Genomic DNA, 5,549 nt, shown 5'->3' with positions numbered 1-5,549 from the left:
CTGCGTAGGGACCGAGGGTGTGCGGTATTGGTCCTCGTTAAACTGTTCTACCGTAAAGTGCTCGACTTCGCGTGCAGGTCGTCGGGCTACCGAAGCGGGGGTGCCATCCCCTCTGCAGAGGATCAAAATTGTGATGGCATGTCTTCGGATCATCCTCAGGGATGGTTCCCAGACAGTTGCCAATAGCCCATTGTGCAGCTCTAGTGTGACGTAAATGAACTACAACAACAACAACAGCAAATGGAAGTGATTGAAATTCAGTGCGACTCAAATTTGAAGGCAAAATTCATTGAAGTGGGTGTGCCTGAATTTCACGAATATTTACCAGCAAGGTTTGAAAATACTCGAAAATTCGTGTATGAAATTATTTCCAAGTTTGGAAGTACTTATCAGGGAGAGCAATTATTTTCTGTTATGAATGGAAATAAATCTCCTGTCCGAAACCGTATTAATAACGCTCACGTTGAATCAATTTTGATAGTAGTCTCGGCCAATAAAATTTCTCCCGAAATAGAAAAGGTAATAGCAGAGAAGAGATGTCAAATATCAGGACGTAAACAATAATTTAACTTTATATATGTTTATTACAATTCAAAATAAAAATATTTGTTTCAAAGAATATTGATTTTTTTTTTTTTGCGGTCCACCTAAAGTTAAGCATTATTTATTTGACCCAAGTTAACTTTTGAGTTTGACACCCCTGTTGTAGTTCATTTACGTCGCACTAGAGCTGCACAATGGGGTGTTAGTGACGGTCTGGGAAACATCCCTGAGGATGATCCGAAACTTATTTTTCATTTATTTTAAGTTAAATAAGATACCATGCATTTTAAGCACACATGATGAGTTTAGTTGTAGAGCCGAGTGAAGAACGTTTTTAGGGGAAGTTGGGAAGTCATATAAAGTTTCAGCATCTCGTTCAGTATCGAGAATGTCTACAACAAGCGAGAAGAATACTAATCTTCGTACATAGATTATCATTGCAGCCGCTTGTCAAAAAAAAATTGTCAAATTTTTTTCCTTCAGAAACATAAAAAATTGGTAGCGCCATAGACGTAAAGTAGCGATAATTTATTTGTTTACTTATTTATTGGGAGTTGCACTTTTTTAAACTTATTTTTCATTTATTTTAAGTTAAATAAGATACCATGCATTTTAGGCACGCATGATGAGTCTAGTGGTAGAACCGAGTGAAAAACGTTTTTACGGATATTTATGTATCACAGAAAATAATAGAAAGTAGTTGTATCAATATGCGTATGTTTAATGAAACAGAATTGTTTTTTTTTTCCACTTTAAACTTAACATAACTAATCCACATTAGTTTTGAGTATGCTTGCAATATTGTTAGTTCGAATTGGGCAGAGGTAAATAAAACAAGGCAGAGAATTATTAAATTCTAAGAATTCTATAATAAAATAGTTCGGATACAGCTTTTTTTCTTCTTATCCTGATTATAGCCTTTCTGAAAATGTCACATGGTTTTTCCACTAAGCTCTTCATGTTTCTATATTTATTTATTTTTCAATCAAAGCATCACTTAAGAACAAACGAGAAAATGATATTGAAAATGCCTTTAAAGTATTGTCCATACAAAGGAAAAAACTAGTCACTTCTTTCCGTGGACGTGAAAATAACGTATTGTCTCAAAGAGATTGTTTATTTATTTTATTGATATGTCAACACAAAAACTGTGTTTTTTCTACCTCTTTATTTATAGTTAAATTTTTACTACTCGGTTACTTTTAAAATTATGATTATGAAAAGGGTGTTGGAAAACATGTCTTTTTTCTTCATTTGGGCGAGAAAACATTGTTTAATATGAAAAATATGTAAATTAGTTTGAAAAAATAGCGATATACCGTAAGTTACCGATATCGTCTGACGATTTATCGGGATATTAAAAATTCCAATATCACCCAGCACACGTATGCTTCTGTATCTAAACGTTGCGCTACCACTGAATGTTAAAGTGGTATTTAAAAAGAGGAAATTCCCACTAGGTTAAACGTGAATTTACTTCCAGTATTGAATTTTTTTCAATTACTATAGAAACCCTAATTATGTTAACGTGTCCACAGTACTGACCTCTGTAGCCATTTGCTCTTTTACAAAAGTAACTATTTAAATATGTAAAAAGCATATTCATAGTAACTTAAAATCTCCTATTTTTAAAAACGATTAATTAAAATAGTTTAAGATAACAATTAAAATAAAAATCAAGAAATTATATTTTCCGGCATAAAAACCTTGTTTTTCTATTTGCCGCTCAACTATCAAGTGTTTTGTCATGTAACTACATACTAAAATGCTACAAGGTTTTTTCTACTTGCCCAAATTTAAGTAGAGCATTTGAACTAACAGAAATATTCCATTTGTCTACATAGTCCTATGTCCACATAGGAAATGAAGTCTTACTCTTTTAGAAAGCAATGGCAGATACATAAATGGGTTAAAGTACAAAACTGAATTTTATGTACATCAAACCCTTATAACTTCGAAACTAATAGTCTCATCGGTTTGTCACTCATCTTATTCGATTCAATGTTAAACACTACATCACAAACAAAACCTCGCATGTCTAACTACCAGAGTGTAAATTTCTCCCACAACTTATCGGTCCCAACAAAACCTAACACGTGAAGTCGAACAACTTTTTTGGAAGAATCTTCGGTTTTTGTTAAATTTTCAAAGAAGAGAAAAGAAAAAAAAGCAGAAACACTTTTTTTTTCTTCCTTTTAAACTTATATAAAATATCTTTACAATTTTTCAAAAATTATTAATAGACTGGTTCAGACTAACAGAGTAAGCATTTTATTTTATTTATTTTATGGCCGTCATTGAACAGCCAACCCGATTTTTGAGTTTACGACTACCTATAACAAGCTTCCGGGGGCATCCGGGGGCACTCCGAAAGTTCGAAGAGAGCTTAACAGTTCAATTACATGAGCAAATATATTTAAATTTTTCAAATTAGACTTTTAACAAATAGGTAGAATATTAAATATGAAATCCAGAAAACAGTGCTTCTTAGAAATGAACTAAATGCAAACAAACATTACAAAGAAAATAAACAGTAACAATCAGAAGAGATATTGATGTCGCATCTTCAGTAGGGGTGCAAAATTAAGAAAAGGAAACAATTTCATATGGAAAATATAGGATGTTTGTAACTCAGAATATAATTACGGCTGGCACAACAGTAGTAAAGGTATCAAATTCCAGGATTTTTTTTTTTTAAAACAAAAAAGACATATATATATAAAAACTCTAGAAACACAAGTGATTAAAATTTTCAAAATGAGGAATCACATAGGGGCAGAGATTGACAAAAGCATGAAACTAAAGCACATTTAAGCTAAAAAACATTTTAAGAGATTTACGACTACCTATGTGCAACTCAGTAGCCTTGTAATTTTAAACCCAATCCAGAAGACAAGGGAACTCCTGGATCAAGTATTGGGATAAATTTGCCTTCGGGGAGGAGGGTTTTTCGATGAAACTAACCTCTATTTGAGTTACATGGCGAGGAAAACCACGAAAGCCTTCCACGGTTAGCCTGATGACAAAGGGACTTTAACCCATGATCCGTCTATAACTAAGGATATTTTACTTCAGCGCTGTGTCGAGTTCAAAGTAATATGCTTCAACAATTAAATATGTATTTATTATCTGAGAATTTGTTGTTATGCGTAATGAAGGTCAATACAGCGGAATTTTTTTTGTATAAATTTTTAAATTGTAACTATACGCCGACGAAATATTCGAGTTCATGAGATCTTAAAACACGTCGAAAGCAATACACAATTGCTGTGGATATTAAAGAAGTGTTTCTTTGTATTTATGCTAAAATGAAATTGAATCAAACGCGTTTTTCCGTTTTTTTAATACGAAATTAATTTGTTACGAAAATTTTGAATTGCATATTCAAGTGATCACCTTTTGACGGCTTCGATTTTGCGTCAATTTTGTGGTAAACCCATTCGGTTTTTCACCAATTGATATTTTCTTTTATTTAATAACCGTCGTTGAACTGCAGACCCAAGTTTGAGTTTACTACCACTGTTCAACCATAGAGTTGATGTTCAACTCCATATCCTTGTGGTTGCCTCTAGAACAGTGGTTTCCAACTGGCGGCCCGCGAAGCTTTTATTTGTGGCCCGCGAACTAAAATATATTATATTTGATTTGTGTTTTTAATTGTAGCCCCTGGCCTCATGTAAGTTGGAAACCCCTGCTCTAGAACTAGATCAAATTATTGAAATTTAGCTTCGTGGAGGATTTTTTTTTTTTTTTTTTTTGCAACTCATCCGCATTTACGTTAAGCGAAAACTATGGAATCATCTCATGGTTTGCTTGGCTGCAAGGCACTCTTACCCATGATCCGTCTATCACTGAGGATATTTTACGTCAGCACTGTGGTCGGTACGAGCCAGGTGTGGAACTCGTATCGACTACCATCACTTGTATTCGAACAGGAAAAAAATCGAAAAAAAAAAAAACCACACAAAAAATCGAAATGAAAATAAAACATTTTTTTTAATATGAAAATGAGAACATTAACATTATTTTACAATTAAAACTTTAACATGAAATTTATTATTAACATAAAAACGTTCTTCTTAAATTTTTTTTTTTTTGCTTGAAATTTTTTTTTTTTTTTTTAAAGTATTTTTCGCTTGATGTTTCATTTTGATNTAAGAATTTTTTCTTTAAATTTTTTTTTTTTTTTTTAAAGTATTTTTCGCTTGATGTTTCATTTTGATTTCGATTTTCCTTTTTTTCCTCTTCTTTTTTTATTATTGCTCCTCACACTATTGTATTGATATATTTTGCTTTGGCTATATTAATACAATATTAAAAAGAGCTCTATTTCGTGGATATTATCGTGTGAGCAGACGATGAGATTTTAACTTTTCCATAGTTTGTTTTCTGTTATTTTTTTCCCCGTTCTTTTTTCCACAGATTTGAAAATTAAAATGCTCAAGTTAAGAAGAGGAAAAAATAATGGAAATTATCGAAAGAAACTTATCGAACTCTAGATAGATTCTCCAATCAAAAATTGGATGCATTTTTCTTTAATATCTGAAGTTCTAGTCTAGGATGTCCTTAAGGAAATAAGAAATTTCTTTGGAAAATATTCTTTTATTATACGAATCGCATGAAGGAACCTTACTTCCTGAGATATTCACCCAATAGCGTGACGTTGAAGTGGGTATGTTTTGGAGGGGAAGGGAATGAAAAGAGGGTCGTCGAGCGTTAAGTTCGGCGCGTGCCCGACACGCGCCAGATGAAAAACGAGCAGGACGGAGAACGTATGTTTGGCTGATATCTCTCGAATTTTGACGCGAATGGTAAGAAAAATATGAATATTTAATGCACAGCACATGAAGTTTGCACGTATCACATTTATTCATTAATTAGACGAGTCACAAAAATATTTATTAGGAAAATATCAGAGCACATTGTAAAATATTTTTTTTAACAGTACATATTAAATTGTTGTCTGTCTATGCAATCGTTTTCTTTTTGTACCCAATATATATATA

The 5,549-nt window shown here is 32.6% G+C and overlaps 1 protein-coding gene across 1 annotated transcript in view; it reads left to right on the top strand.

Moving 5' to 3' along the window:
• The first annotated feature begins 5,192 nt into the window (after positions 1-5,192).
• The window catches only part of LOC107439408 (uncharacterized), a 16,995-nt gene continuing 16,638 nt past the window's right edge, over positions 5,193-5,549 (top strand). The window contains exon 1 of the mRNA XM_071185184.1: positions 5,193-5,354. The gene's annotated coding sequence lies outside the window, so the exon portion shown is untranslated. The remainder of the gene's footprint in view (positions 5,355-5,549) is intronic.

Source organism: Parasteatoda tepidariorum, chromosome 9, assembly GCF_043381705.1.
Source record: "Parasteatoda tepidariorum isolate YZ-2023 chromosome 9, CAS_Ptep_4.0, whole genome shotgun sequence".
Classification (NCBI taxonomy): domain Eukaryota; kingdom Metazoa; phylum Arthropoda; class Arachnida; order Araneae; family Theridiidae; genus Parasteatoda; species Parasteatoda tepidariorum.
The sequence above is the reverse complement of the archived record's forward strand: the minus strand, read 5'-3'. Positions and strand labels throughout refer to the sequence as shown.